This window comes from Canis lupus, chromosome 11, assembly GCF_003254725.2.
Source record: "Canis lupus dingo isolate Sandy chromosome 11, ASM325472v2, whole genome shotgun sequence".
Classification (NCBI taxonomy): domain Eukaryota; kingdom Metazoa; phylum Chordata; class Mammalia; order Carnivora; family Canidae; genus Canis; species Canis lupus.
Genome location: NC_064253.1, coordinates 32,556,608 through 32,572,938, shown reverse-complemented (window position 1 = coordinate 32,572,938; position 16,331 = coordinate 32,556,608). Strand labels below are relative to the sequence as shown.

The 16,331-nt window shown below is 36.6% G+C and overlaps 1 long non-coding RNA gene across 1 annotated transcript; it reads right to left on the bottom strand.

Annotated features, from left to right (window-relative positions):
* Positions 1 to 1,110: 1,110 nt before the first annotated feature.
* On the bottom strand, positions 1,111 to 14,701 carry LOC118350249 (uncharacterized). The gene is made up of 2 exons (XR_007413978.1): positions 14,547 to 14,701; positions 1,111 to 1,681 (listed from the first exon to the last, which is right to left on the bottom strand). It is a non-coding gene; the product is annotated as an uncharacterized LOC118350249 (long non-coding RNA).
* Between the last annotated feature and the right edge of the window lie 1,630 nt (positions 14,702 to 16,331).

Genomic DNA, 16,331 nt, shown 5'->3' with positions numbered 1-16,331 from the left:
TTTTTTTCTTGTTGTGCTGACATACCTTCTAGCAAATCCAGACAGAAATAAGCCTGTCTAAGGGAGCAAAATTGGTGTGAACTGTGACAGTATGGCCCCTGAGCTGTATGAAATTCATATTTTCAAGAGATAAATTCTGGCTATATCCTCCACATTGGAATACCTTCTCCCTGCAAAACATTTCTAATGGAATCTTAGCACATTTACATATTGTTTACAAAGCAATTTAAAAATAAGATGAAAAACAACAATAACTTCACATTTCTTTGTAGCTTTCTTGTGATTACAGGCAACTGGCAGTTCTTGTACACACTGATCTGTTAATATTTTCACTTTTGTGGTTTCATTTCTCAATATTCATTTATAAACTCACGTTCTAAAAGTTACACAAAGAGAAGATTCTGAAGAAGCCAAACATAAAATGAATAATTCAAGCTTGTGATGCAGGAAAACATGTTCAAATTGATTTTTTTTAACTTAAAGTAACAATGGCTCTAATTCTGATGAATTGACAGTTTTTGAAGAAAATAGGAGCTACTTCACGTGTTATGTATATAGATCACGCCGAGCAAGAGAAACAATGGGCTCTGTTCATGCTGACAGTATCTAGATAGAAGGCTCCATGTATGAATAAGACAATGACGTGTCCTCATCTTTTTGTGAACCCATCAGCAGCCCACCTTTTTTAGCTGCACACCCTGTGCACACCACAGCTCATTGTTTTGTCCTTCTTAATGCTGCTCCACAGACTTGGCAGCAGGGCAACCCTACTGCTATGTTATTGCCTATGTGATAATCAGTGCATTTTTGTTATGAAGGATTAATGGTAGAAAGTGACCTTGAAAATACCCGAGGTTACAGACTTTGCATGTTAAAAATAAATTGTTAACTAAATTCATGATAATCCAAGTATAAAGAATTATGTTTTCTTCCATCTATCTGTTTTAATATTCTGGTCAGATAGGGTAACTGGTGTTAATTGAACTAGGTTGGCTTTGGTGCGATGGGGGCTCGCAAAGGAATTGGGGTTTTTTTGTTTGTTTTTTGAAATGTAGGTGCTAAGAGTTAACACTTACAGAGTACTTATGGTGAGTCAAACACTGGTTCAAGTAATTTCTTTGTGTAGAGTCTTTTATTCCTCACAACAACCTTATGGGCTGAGTATCATTATTATAACCATTCTACAGATTAGAAAACTGAGGCATAAAGAAATCAAGCCTTTTGGTCAAGATTAAACTAAACTAAATCAAACTAAAAAGTGTTGAAAGTATATTTTTACCTAGACTGATTCTAGAATCTGTACCATTAACTGTATGCTACAATTATTAAAAAAAAAACAAACAAAAGCTTAAGATCCAGGGTAGCAGGCTAAGAGATCACAAATGACAAAGAAAATCTGCAAACAGAAGTGCTAGATGTTAGAGTACCAAGCTTCACTTGATAAAATAACAGATGCTTATTTTCATACAGTTCTGGAGGCCAGAAGTCCCGACATGAGTCTTACGAGGCTGAAATCAAGGCGTTGGCATAGCTGTTTCTTTCTGGGGGCCCTGGGAAAGACGCTGCCCTTGCTTCTTCCAGCTTCTGGTAGCTGCCAGTATTCCTTGGCTCAGGGCTGCCTCACTCTAGTCTCTGCTCCTGTCATCACATTGCTTCTCTTCCACCACTGCTATCTTCAGTCCTGGAGAAAGAGAGAATGAATTATGAACATTAACAATGAGAGAAGTCACATGACAGATTTTTTTAGAGAAGAGAAGAATAAGGAAGGATTATGAAAAATTTTATACAAATAAAATTGACATCTTTGATTGAATGGGTGAATTCCTTGAGTGACTAAAACATGAAGGCTCTCTCAAGAAAAAATACAGATTATTAATTTTCCTACCAAAGTAATTGAATCAGTGATAGAAAATGTTCCTACAAAGAGAACTCCATGTCCAGATGGCATCAGTGGTGAATTTATCCAACATTTAAGGAATCAATAGTTACATAAACATTTTCAGAAAGTAGAAAAGGAGGGACTGTTTCCCAAGTTATTCTGAGATCAGCACTGCCCTGAAACCAGAACCTAACAAAGACATCACAAGAAAAAATAATTACAGTTTAATATCCTTCCTCTATGAAAATGTATCCAAAAATTCTCACAAAATATTAGAATATTGAATCTAGAAATATTAAGAGCAGTAACAGAGCTTGACCAATAAAGGGCCCGAAATCAGAGTAGGTTTAAGATTTGAATTTCAACAAGTGTACTTTATTTAAAAGAATGAAGAAGAAACATTTACTTTTTTAAAAAAAAGATTTTATTTATTTATTTGAGAGAGAGAGCATGAGCTGGGGAGGTGGAGGTAGGGAATGCAGTGCAGAGGGAAAAGGAGACACAGACTCCCCGCTGAGCTGGGAACCTGATGCAGGGCTTGATTCCAGGACCCCAGAATCAAGACCTGAACCAAAAGCAGATGCCCAACCAACTGAGCCACCCAGGCACCCAAGAAGAAACATTTAAAACTTAATATAGTTTACTATACTAACAGAGTACTATATTATATAGTGTAGTGCTACTATACTACTATATAATATTTTATAATGAGAGGAAACCATACAGTTATCATTGAGATATGTTGAAAAAAGAAGAAAACTTGTATTTTATATTTACATACATATTTGCCATTTCTAGTACTCTTCATTACCTTTGAAAGTGGCACAACAGCTACCTTGTTTTCTTTAAGTTCAAGGATTGGAACAAGGCTTCAGGTATTGTTGCAGCCCATGAACGTGGTTGCTTATCTACTAATTCATCTGCTTGCCTTGGAGTAGCAACGGGGTACTTGACAATTGTGACACCTGTTAGATCTTTCTTTGGCTTTTCCAGATCCTGTCCCAGATGGGGAGTTAGCTCAGGGGTTAGCAAATTATGCACTGATTTTGTAAGTAAAGTTTTATCATAACAAAGCTGCATATTATCTGTGGCTGCTTTCATACTACAGTGGCAGAGGAGATGTGACAGAGACCATATGGCTGACACAGCCTCAAATATTTGCTCTATATGACCTTTTACACAAAAAGAAAGCTTTTTGTGTAAACTCATGGTTTAGTTCCATGATGAATGGTACCAGCATCTGCTGCAGGACGCTTCCATCACTGAATTCAGGTGTTTGGAGTTGGTGGACATTGATGGGAATTCCAGATGTCTTCAGTGGCCAAGGGCTTACCAGGATCCGTACTCTGCTATGCTTTCATCCATCTCTTAAAGATCTTTTATGATCCCTAGAGTCTCACAAAGTATTTCATGAAAATGGTTCTATTAATTTATAGTTCTCACTTCTCAAACAAAATGAGTTCAAATGCAAACCAGTGGTGCTGGGCTTCCTATCTTCTCCATGATATGGAAACAAAACTCTGAGATAGACACGTAGTTATAAACAACTAATAGAAAAGATAGTGTATATGCTTTAAGATCTTGACCTTCAACCAAATTAGCCTCCAGTGCTCTAGTTTATATGTGTGAGTGTGTGTGTGTAATCTCCCAAATGCATTAACCAATTCCAGTTCTTTGGAATACAGTTTGTTTCTTGCCAGGGCCTGTTGGCATTTACTCACCAACTCTTTGCACCGAAGTTTTCAATGAATCAAAGCTCTATGTGGTCTACTGCAAAGTGGGGAAGGATATATTTCTCCCTTTGTGTTGTGATCTGTTAGATATGGCCCAAAGCAATACATTTTTCTATACAGTTTTAGGTGTCTGGGTTCTTTCAGGGTCATTTTTATTTGTATGCTCACTTGATTGACAGATCCTACAATTTGTAGGACCAAAAGAAGAGACCGATATTGGTTTGGCCAGGACACAAGATATGACTAACAGAACTGTTCACCCACCCAACTCTTTTCCCCCCCTTTTCTTCATGGCATTGGGTTTGCAGTGTTCTGACTTTTGTTTCTTCTTTAAGGATACTCAGGAATTTTCATGTAAACAGGATTTTGGAGTACCTATCCTACCAATGTAACAGACATGTTCAGATTTTTCTAAATATTACTCAGTCAAGCTTGCAATATACTGAAATTCTCTTTTAAGCACAACTGACTATACAAAAAGAAAATTATGAAATAAAAATGCATGATAAACATCTTCATACCTACAACCAACCAACCAAGTAATCCTGTTCTTCAAGGCAAGAAAAAAAATGCACATTTCTTGAGGTCTGTTAATTAACATTTACATATCATGCCATTGTTGGATATTTTACAAAGAAACCTTTTTAAAACTCTCATTTTTATTTCTCACTGGCACCTTAATTTTCAGTGTTTCTCATCAACAATTTCCTTGTCATTATTTCTTGTCAATATTCCATAATAAAATAAAATAGAATACAAATCATGTTTTAAACAAAAATAAATATCTTTTAAAGATTTTATTTATTTATTCCTGACAGACACAGAGAGAAGCAGAGACATAGACAGAGGGAGAGACAGGCTCCCTGTGGGAAGCATGATGCGAGACTCAATCCCAGAACCCTCGGATCATGACCTAAGCCAAGAACAGACACTCAACCACTGAGTCACCCAGGCACCCATAAAAATAAATATTTGTTACATGTTACTTTCTCAAATTTTTTTAGGGAGAGCAATTTTCCAAACATATTTCCTTTATTTGGAAAATTCCTCTCCAGGAAGATTAATATACAATATCCCTAGATTCATTCTGTCTTCATTGCTTAGTCTGCTTAGAACCATTCAGATTTTTGTTTTGTTTTGTTTGTTTGTTTATTTGTTTGTTTGTAGAGAGAGTGAGATAGCATGTGCATAGGTGGGGAAGTGAAGCAGCAAAGGGATAGAGAGAGACTTTTTTGGTAAGAATTTATTTATGTATTCATGAGAGACACAGAGAGATAGAGAGGCAGAGACATAGGCAGAGGGAGAAGCAGGCTCCATGCAGGGAGCCGCATGTGGGACTCAATCCCAGAATTCCAGGATCATGCCCTGAGCGGAAGGCAGATGCTTAATGACTGAGCCACCCAGACGTCCCAGAGAGAGACTCTTAAGCAGGCTCCACACCTAGTGCAGAGTCTGATACAGGGGTGGATTTCAGGACCTTGAGATCCATCACATGAACCGAAACCAAGAGTCAGACACTTAGCCCACTGCACCACCAGGTGCCCCAGAACCATTCAGTTTTCATTACCCAATGGAATTGTCACATCTGGGGCACAATTTCCTGCCTGCTTTGATGAATTGAGATATTTATACACATTCACCAATAAAAACATTGAAAATATAAGATGCTTAGGTGTATTCTTGTTGTTTTTATATTACTAGACTGGTTACCTTATGAGACTGTTTCTAGCAATGATCAAGGGGCCACTTGTGGAGCTTTGTCACAATGTCTTTGGATTAATGAAATATGAGTATTAGTTCTTTGTCTTGGTGTCTCAAATCAGCTCAATAAACAAGAATGGTGATTCAAATACAATGGAGGCATAAAAGTAGAGAATATAAATCAGTTCCTTTAACTTGTTATTTACTGTTTTTTTTTTTCCCGTATAGTTAAAAACCCAAAATGGCAGAGAGGATTGATGGAGACTTGATCTGGTATGTGACTTATGTATTGACATGTCTATTTTTCAGTAGAAAACGGGGGAAGAGATAGTCATAGTTGAACTTTGAGTGAAGCAAATATAAAAATTCCAGGTGGACTCCATTGAAGTTTTAGAATCGTCCCATCCCAGATTAGCATGCCATGTGAAAACAATGATTCAACATAGAAGAAGGGAGAAGATGAGAGAAGAGGCAGGGATAGGGAAGGAGGAGGTCATGGGGAGGCAGATGAGAGTGGAGGTTGGAGGAATAAGGCAGGAACAGGGAAGGGGATGGGAGCTCCACAAACAGCATGAATCTTCCTCTACAACTCCTATTCACTTGGTTCTTACTATATTTCTCTCTCCTTTTAATTCCAGCTTTCAAAAAAAAATAATAATTCCAGCTTTCAAACCAATTGACATATTTTTTCTTTACATTTTTTTATTGGCACTAGAGATACACAGATGAAGAGTTCACAAATATTTTCAATGTAATCATTTTTTGTATAGATACATAATGGTAAACAAGAATTTTTGTAATTGTTAAGATTATTTTGAGGGCACAAGGCATATCTGTCACCTATTTTAAATAATAACTAGTACTTACTATCTAAATATAGTAGCAAACTTATGTCTGAGGCACAGTATTTTATGTATTTTAATCTAAGTACTTTTATTCTAAGTGTTTTATTTATTTTAACTCATCTTCACAGTGTCTTATAAGGACGATAGTATTAATATTCTCATTTTATAGATGAGTAAACTGATATAGAACGGTGGTTGAATAACTTGTTCAAAATTAGGTAAAATTATTATTTATGAATAATAGACATATAGAAATGTGGGATTTGAACCCAAGGTGTCTGCCTCCAGAAACCTTGAGCTTTACATTATATGGCCTTATTCCTCATTTTGGTAGTTAAAAGATATTGCCTCCTGCCCTTATTTTAGAGCAATAATTTCAAAAAATGTGCATTATGAGGGATAATGGATGGAAGATTTCCTGCTGTATTGAATATTATGGTTTAGTGTAGGGAGACATATATCTTAACAAGATATTTTTTACAACTCAACTAAAACTTCCGTGAAATCTTCTACTGAAATACAGTCGCCTACCTTCTGTTACTTTCATGTTTACTGGGTTAGTGGAACCTACAATTTGGGCAATTAACAAGTAATGAACAAATGACTAAATATTTGTGGAGAGTTGCCTATTATTCTAATTTGTGGGTTATTCAAAAAAGAACATAAATAGATAAATATAACCATAACTGTTAAAAACAACAATCTATAGTATCTGTCCTTTCAAAAATATTGGAAGACTTGCACATAATAAAACACAAGGATATATGGAAACTGGAATTGAACCTAGCAGCCTATACTAAATAGCAACTATCAATATAGTTAAAAAATAAATTTACTGTTAATCCTCCAGCAAGTTATCAGAGAACAATAAACTACACAAGGGAAACCTCTTAAATTTTCATTGTCTGTGACAGATGTACTTAACCCTTCTTAGTCATAATGGTACAAGTGAAACCTCTTAAATTTTCATTGTCTGTGACAGATGTACTTAACCCTTAGTCACAAGTGGTACAAGTGTAAGTGTACAAGCACAGTTAAGTTGCAGGGATTGGTTGGCTGATTTCAGGTCGGAATGCCTCCTACTTTCCATCAAAGGATACTTGGGAAAATTCTACAGGAAACTAATTTTTCTTGACTACTTAAAAGAATCACTGAAAAACCATGTATTGGATTAATCTTCATTTATTGCTGTTGAAAGATCATTTTTCAGTACTATAAACTGTTTTAGACATTGGGGAAAGAGTAGTAAGCAAAGCATACAAAACCTATGCCTTTGGCAGCCTGGGTGGCTCAGCGGTTTAGCGCCACCTTCAGCCCAGGGTGTGATCTTGGAGACCCGGGGTCGAGTTCCACGTCAGGCTCCCTGCATGGAGCCTGCTTCTCCCTCTGCCTGTGTCTCTGCCTCTCTCTGTGTGTCTCTCATGAATAAATAAATAAAAGCTTAAAAAAAAAATCCAAAAAACCCACCTATGCCTTTGTGAAGCTTATATTCTGGCACGTGAGATAGGAAACAAATCAATAAAAATATATGCTATATGATAGAATATAAACAATATATCATGTCAGGTGGTGTTTGGTGTCAGAGTGAAGGATGGAATAAGAATGCATACAGGAAGACGTTGTTAAGGAGTTCTCCAGGAAGGCTTTTTTGAAGGGTAATATGTGAGAGAGAACCGAATGACGCAAGAAACCATGAGATGATGTTTGTGGGAAATAGAATCCCAGGCTGAACGAATGGTAAATTGAAAATTCTGAAATTGGAATATGCTTGGTATGTTGGAGCAATAGGTAACAAAGAGGCCAATAAGAAAATGGTATATATGATAGTGCAGAAGAATGCTTATTGAAATGGGGAAATATTTGTGATTAAGTAAAAAAAAAAGAAAGAAAAATACAATGTAGTATGTAGAATGTTATGTATATAATGAATTATAAAAATCACTAATTATAAAAAATAAAACTATAGCACAAGTATGTTATATATAGATAGAAATATATAGAGGTAAGTAAAAGACTGTAAATACGTAGACATATCATGTACCACTGTGATACCATGTATCACTGGTACATGAGTCATTTTTTTCTCTGCTTTTCTGTATTTTATTAATTTTGATGCAATATGCACAGATTACTTTAAAAAGTCTTAGCTTAAATTTTTTTTAAAGATTTTATTTATTTCTTTAGTCATAAGAGAGAGAGAGAGAGAGAGAGAGGCAGGCTCCATACAGGGAGCCCGATGTGGGACTCGATTCCAGGTCTTCAGGATTATGCCCCGGGCCAAAGGCAGATGCTAAACCGCTGAGCCACCCAGGGATCCCATCTTAAAATTGATCTACTTAATACACAAGATCTTTAAGAGCTTTGTTCTGCTGAGTCATTTAACCTCTGCTTTGATATTTACAAGTGGCTTTCACATGACATCAAAAGTAGAATTAGAGTATTGAGATAGGAAGCTTGAGTCAATTGGATGATTCAAAATCACAGAATTAAAAAAAAATAAATAAATGGACTGGTGCTAAATACAATAAATAAATCTAACATTTAGAGAAATTACTTACCATATAAAAGCCAAACATGGAATAGAGAATGATATAATGAACCCAGTAAAGAATGACTCTGGGGACTCAGCAACGTAGAAGTGGCTTATAGCATTTTGATGGATAATCAGGCAGGACCTTAACATGATTGCTGACATTAGCTTAATAGTAATACAAAGTTGGGATCCCTAGGTGGCGCAGCGGTTTGGCGCCTGCCTTCGGCCTAGGGCGCGATCCTGGAGACCGGGGATCGAATCCCACATCGGGCTCCCAGTGCATGGAGCCTGCTTCTCCCTCTGCCTGTGTCTCTGCCTCTCTCTCTCTCTCTCTCTCTCTCTCTCTGTGACTATCATAAATAAATAAAAATTAAAAAAAAAAAATAGTAATACAAAGTTAATGAAACATTTAGCAGAAATTTAACATCCATTCATCATTATGTATTATCTTTAATCAAAGGCATTTTTAAAAAGAACATTCTGTGAATTCATAGGCTAAGTGTTTTCCAAGCGAGAGTTAAATCTCCAATATTTTAAGGGCCATCAAATGAATGCATTTCTTTTATTCAGACACATAAGGTTGAATTATGGAAAAATAAGAAAAGCTTTAGCCTTAGTGAAATAGCCTTTTATCAATCAAGCCAGAAGCAGTAGCCAATGTTTTTAGTGTTTATTTACTTGACTTGACACCAATCAGACTTGCATAAAAAGAAAGACATCCATGTGTATAAGTGATTAGGATGCCTTAGAGTCAGGATACTACTCTCCAAAAAAATGGAATTTTATTTTATAGTAGAAATAGACGGCAGGCAGTTAAATGGCCCAGACTCCTTCCTACTCGTGCCATTAGTTTTGTTTATTACCTGAGGAAAAACAATTTTATTATCTGTTAAATGAAGAGAGTAGTAGTAGCCTCTGCCGCACAGAAAGAAAACACTGATGACCATTCAATTCTGCCACGTGCATCAATGAAAAATTAGCTTTTCATCTTTATAAATTGTGCAGTGTTTATGTGGCTTCCATACTTTCCCACCTCCAGATACACGTGTAGCCTTTCTCATAATAAGTATATCCATCTTCATAGCTATTAGAAGAGATGCACAGAAGATAATAAATAAAATTTGTGTGGGTATATATACCATGCACTGTCAGTGTCACCAGGGTTTTCCCCCCCTGGTGTGGTTTTTCTCTTGTTTGCTCGTTTGTGTTTTATGAGATTTATGCATTACGTATATATCACCAAATGTATTAATAAAACGACCTTAGAGTTAGCACAGATGTAGATGCAACTTGCAAAAATGAGTGCATAATAGAGGCACAGCTGCTACCCCTTCTCTGGCTGTGCTATTTGCATCTTCTCAGGGGGTGTGCACCTGTGCATTGTTGGCCGAACTTCATTCCAGCATGTTACTTTTGCATTCAATCCCAATATTAGAACGGTGTAGTTCTGTGTTTTCTCTAATAAAGTAGAAAGGTCTCTGCCCTTGGAGTCATGGCTTTGTATTGTTCTTTGTCCTTTCACTTGCTGTGTAACCCAGTCTTTCTAGGATTCTTTTTTCTAATCACCTCTACTGTGTGACCAAACATTTAAAGGATGGTTATAGAGGGGCACCTGGGTGGCTCAGTAGTTGAGCATCTGCCTTTGGCTTAGGTCGTGATCCCAGGGTCCTGGGATGAGTCCCACATCAGGCTCCCCACAAGGAGCCTGCCTCTAACTCTACCTCTCTCTGTGTCTCTCCTGAGACAAAATCTTTAAAAAACGAAATCTTTAAAAAAATAAAGGGTTGTTATAGGGACTAAATAAACTAGGTTATGTAAAATCAGTCTTCAAAATGCAAATCGTTATCCCAATGTATAAGGAAAATACAATGATTTTAAATTTCTGATTTGCTACTGTGTCTACAGCTCTTTGATTAAGAAATAGGAGGTAAGCTCCCTACCAAGATGTAGCAAAACAATACTTTTTTTTTTGCAAAACAATACTTACATTATAATAGGAGAAGTAATACACATGTGAGAACAGTATTTGAAAAAAACTGCAAAAGTAAAACGAAGTCACTCATGAATCAATATTCATTATTAAAGTGATGATATGGGCAAAGAATACAATGAAGGTGGGAAAGGGAGAAAGGGACTTTGGGGTCAGAGGGATCTGTTAGACCTTGCAGAACTGGATAGGCAAGTTGTGGTTTTAGATACAAAGATTTTAACCAATAGGGTGGTGGCAGTATAGAAAAGAGATGTTAATTGGACTTCTCAATCTTACCTAGATATGTCTAGACTTAGAAGTGGTAATATATTTTTTTTAAGAAAAATTATGTAGTTCTAAATTGGAAACCAATCTTCTTGATGATTTAAAAATCTCAGTCTGTGTTTTCAAAAGATTATTTGTTAACAGATGAGTTTAAATTACCAGAAAAATAATGAAGTAACATATTTCATGAAGATAAATTCTACTTTATATTCCTTTAATCTTGAAGCTTAATCAAGGAAGCCAAGTGAAGAAAACTAAGTAAGAAGAAGAAAAGCGAAGAAACAAACTATCTTCCATTATATGTACTAAGGCTATTGTGTCAAGCTTGTGGCATTTGCAAGTAATTTAAAATGAAATTGTGATTGATGAGGATAAGCAAACTCAGAAGGAAGATGTCAGCAGAGAAAACATTGATCTTAATTTTGGAATGTTGAAATTTTATTCCTAAAAGTGGTAGTTATAAGAGGTAGTGACTGTATCCCAAGAAGAATAAAATGTGAGAGGAAGATGGGAATGGACAGAATAGAGAGCAACAATAATTACCAGATTTTTTTTAGAAAACCTGAAATGTCTGAATCATTGCTTCCGTCAGCTTTTTGCTTTGCAATAGTATCTAGCCTAGATGTGTATGTGTGTTTTTCAATTCCTTATAAATAGCCAAAGTAATGTTTTTGGACAACCAAGTTCTCTGCTGTCTGGCCTATTTCCAGGTCCAGATGATTCAGCTAGAACGGTGTCTCACAGTGTCTAGTGTAACGCAAAGTACAGAGGGGCTAAGCACAATAAATATTGATGGTGGTGGCATGAAACTATGATAGATTTCTCTTTTTTACTTCCTCTCTTGTTAGTCTTTCTCTGTCCTTCTCATTTCAAGTTTCCTCTTTTCCATGCAAGTTGAGTACCCATGGTGATTTAATCATCTTCCTTCCTCACTTCTACAGACAGCTATTCTTTACATTTTTATTTACAGTTTGATTTAGGAGTATATTTTAAAGATTTATTTGCACAGTGCATCAAATTTTAAATAAAACATGCCTTGAAATTCTAAGTCGTATCTCTAATATTAGAGTTATATCATTAATTCATTAGGTTTGTCACTGCCGGATGAATTATACAACTAAGTTCTCAAGTCATACAGCTGATGTGAATCCATATTTTAATCTTTGAACATAAATATCTCTATTAATAATAGCAGTTTGTTTAGAAGAACTGAACTTACATGTTAATCTATAGTCTTCCTATTTCTTAGTATATTCTTTACTCCAATGTCATATTCAAAAATGGCAGGAATGATATAGATTTATACTCTCAGAGCTTATTGTGCCTCTGTCATTTGTTCATCCAACCATCCATCTATCCATCCACTGTTCAACATTCATTGGATGCCTACTATAAAACATGCCGGACACTGGGTTTGTGATTGTGCAGAAAACCATCACAGTCCCTGTTGCTATGTAGGCTGGTCATATTAAAATACAAGTTATAGTAGTGGCGATACACCTGGGCATCTATGGCCTCAGCTCTACTCCTGTGTTTTGAGAACCACATTCAGGTTGTCCTTTGTCTCTGTCCCTCTCAAAAGAGTGAGGAGAATACAAGGCCAAGCATATGGAATGATATACATAATACAGAGAAGATCAAGCTTTGGATATCTAGGACTCCAGTACTCCATGCTCGAATGACCCGAAACCCTGCATTCAATGCCTCTCAGGGCCTCTTCCCTGGATTGTTGCTCCAAGGGTTAACTGAGCATGTGATGCTCTTCATACTTCTAGGCCTGCTGTGCTATATATTCTGTTTATTGAAGTTTTCTATTAACATACCCTACAGAATCTTTTGAATCCTTTCAATTATCTGACTTTGTGTAATTCCTGCAGACATATAAATGTTATAATGAGTGAATTAGGATAAAGAATATAATAGAAAGAATAAACACAGTTTTGGTCTAGGGTTCATGTAAGTCCTATCTGAGGAGACCATATTTAATCTGAGACTTGAAGGATAGAACTGAGATGTATTCATGTGGAGATCATGAAGAGTGTTCAAGGAAAAGGGAAGAACAATGGAATATTTAGAGGCCATTTCCAATTTAGATTGCTGGGTTTTTTTGGTTTGTTTTTGGTTTTGTTTTGTTTTGCTTTGTTTTTGGCTTGTGGGAGCTAACAAATTGAACTGATCTACAGATTGACTTTTTAAAAAACAGATTCTCATATATCTTTTTGCACTTTGAGCATTAGTATCTGTAGTCCAGAAAAGGGACACTTGGTTGCTATCGGGGTCATCTGAAGTGAGGACGATTTCCAGCTTCCAGCATTGTATGTCAATTTCCTGTAGAAGTAATCAAAGGAAATGGAACACAAGCAAGAAACCACTTAAGAATCTAAGACTTGTCTAAAAAAAGAATACAGGAATATTTTTTACATGGGTTCATTTCTTAAAAGAGTTATTTGAGACAGTGCCTATCTCTCATATTGAAGATAATTTATTAGGTCACATCTTGTCCTTCCCTGAGAAGATTTTGTAAAAGTCTGATGTAAATAATTTCCAGTCTTATGAAATCTTGAGGTTTGAATTAATGATGTGACAGGACATTCTAAAAGCATACTAAATGTTATAATCACGAGTGCTTTGTAGCAATCAAGGACTTTCTTAAGAGTGCTATAATAATAATAAAAAAAAAGTTTTTAAATGGCTCCATTTAGATATATATCAGAACATAGACTAGATTGTCCCCTAAACTTTTTGTTGTGCTTAGAAATAGCTCAAGCAAAAATAAGTAACATTTAATTGCATGTAAAGACATATAGCAAGAGATAGACTGTGTATAGAGTACACAAGGTGTTCTATTCAGAATTATCTGGAGAAATAGAACCAAATAGGAGAAATACATGTATAGAATGAGATTTATTGTAAGGAATTGGGTCACAATTATGGAGGCCAAGAAATCCCATGATCTGCTGTCTGCAAGCTGGAAAGTCAGAAAAGCCGATGGTATGGTTCCAAGGTCTGACAGCCAGAGAGCTAATGTTATAGATTCCAGTCTGAGTCTGATGGCTTGAGACCCAGGAATGAGTGCCTAGTGCAGAAGATTAATATTCCAGCCCAGTCAATCTGCCAGAGCATGATTTCAACATTCCTCCACCAGTTTGTTCTGTTCAGGTCCTCAATGGGTTAGACAAGGCCCACCCACATTGGGGAAGGTCATCTGCTTTATTCAGTCTGCTAAATCACATGCTAATCTTTTCCAGAGATCTCACAGACACACGCAGAAATTTAACTAGATGTTTGTATGTCCCATTATCCAGTGGAGTTAACACATAAAATTAACTATCACAAGTCTATCTGTTGCCAATCAGGTATGCATATGCATCTCTTAAAACCATAGCTAATCTCAAAATGAAGACAATAACAAGATCATAATCTGCCTCATGTGACATATCTTGTATACAATAGAAAATTCTAAGTAACTCTCTCTTTAAAAGAGGAGGTAAAGTCCTTGAGTATTGTCTACTCTTGTCTCTGGCATCCTATAACTTAAATACTGTGATGTAAATCAACAGTATTTAAATAATATTATACTATATTAATATATCTGGAGCACCTGGGTGGCTCAGTGGTTGAGCGTCTGCTGTTGGCTCAGGTCATGATCCTGGGGTCCTAGAATCAAGTGCCGCATCAGGTTCCTCACAGGGATCCTGCTTCTCCCTCTGCTTATTTCTCTCCCTCTTACTGTGTCTCTCATGAATAAATAAGCAAAAAACCTTAAAAAAAAAAAAAAACAAAGTTAGTATATCTTAAATGATAAAGGAATAACAGAGGGAAGAAAAGAAAAATATCTGAGATATATATGTATTTATTAATGTATATATGTGTGTATATATCTAGTCTATATGTGTGTATACACACACACACACAAGAAAGTAAGGAGGATTACTCATGACAATTATAGTTCTTGTTTGTGTAACTGGTCATATGGTCATAGCTGGTATTTGTAACAACTTCTTTCCACCATCTATTCATCTACCCTTTGCTTTCTGTAAGCAGCTCAGCTGGACATAGTTCTCCATGCAGTGACCCAAATCTTTATTCCTGAAGGATCTGGCTCATTAGTTGCTGGATCAAGTTGCTGCCTTTTATGATTCAGAGGCATGAGGAAACCAAAGTATCTATCTGGATGGCAATCTTAACTTCCAGTTCAATGGAATCATTGTTGCGCCTTCTGGTGGAAGCATTCTCCCTTTGGAACGGAGGCCTCTAGGCCAGCAGAGCATTAAGTCACAGGAACAGAAATAGGAATTTTGCTAGTGAGTTTCTTGGGGTAAATAGTGAGTGGTGCCACTCTCATTTTTACTCCTTGATTCCTGCATCTGGTAATCTGGCTGTGAGAGAAATAGCAGTGTATATTGAGTGCTGATTAGCACCAGATATATCCTTGAGAACCTTACCCCAGTCCTGCAAGGTATTGGTACATAGCTGGTGTTCTATGTGAGGCTTCCAAAGGCCATTCCACCATTCTATCAAGGCTGCTTCTTCAAGATGGTGAGGGAACATGGTAAGAGCAATAAATTTCATGAGCATGAGCCTGTTGCTATACTTCTTTTGCTGAGAGAAGAGTTCCTTGATCAGAGGCAATCCAGAATGGAATAAGGTGGTGGATAAGGCATTCAATAAGTCCATAGATGGTAATTTTGACAGAAACATTGACTGCAAGGAAGGCAAATCTGTATCTAGAGTATGTGTCTATTCCAGTTAAAACAAAATGTTGCCCCTTCCATGATGAAAACAGTCCAATGTAATCAACATGCCACCAGGTAGCTGGCTGATTATTCTGGAGATTAGGGCCATATTTGGTACTCATTGTTTCTGTTGTTAGCAGAGTGGGTACTCAGCAATGACTAGATAGCTAGGCCAGCCTTAATGAGTGGGATTCCATGAACCCATAAATAACCTTCATCCTTGCCATCATGTCAATTTTGTTCATGAGCATTGGTTGATGACAGGGGTGGCTAAGGAAAGGGGCTGACTGGTATCGATAGAACAGGTCATGCTATTCACTTATTAAAATCCTCATCTGCTGCGGTCACCCTTGGTGAACACTTACAGAGACACAAATATCTTTACTTCTTTCCCATTCAGAGAGCTATACACATGTACCTCTTCCCCAGATATTTTTTGTCACCCATTTTTCAATCATGTTTCTTCTATATCTCTAATCATCCAGCCAAACCATTGGTCACAGCCCATGAGTTAGTATACAATCACATATCTGGCCATTTCTCCTTTTAAGCAGAGTAAACAAGCAGATACTGCTGGAAGTTCTACACACAGGGAAGATTTCCCCTCACCACTCTCCCTCGACGATGTCCCAGAGTAGAGCTAGAGTGCT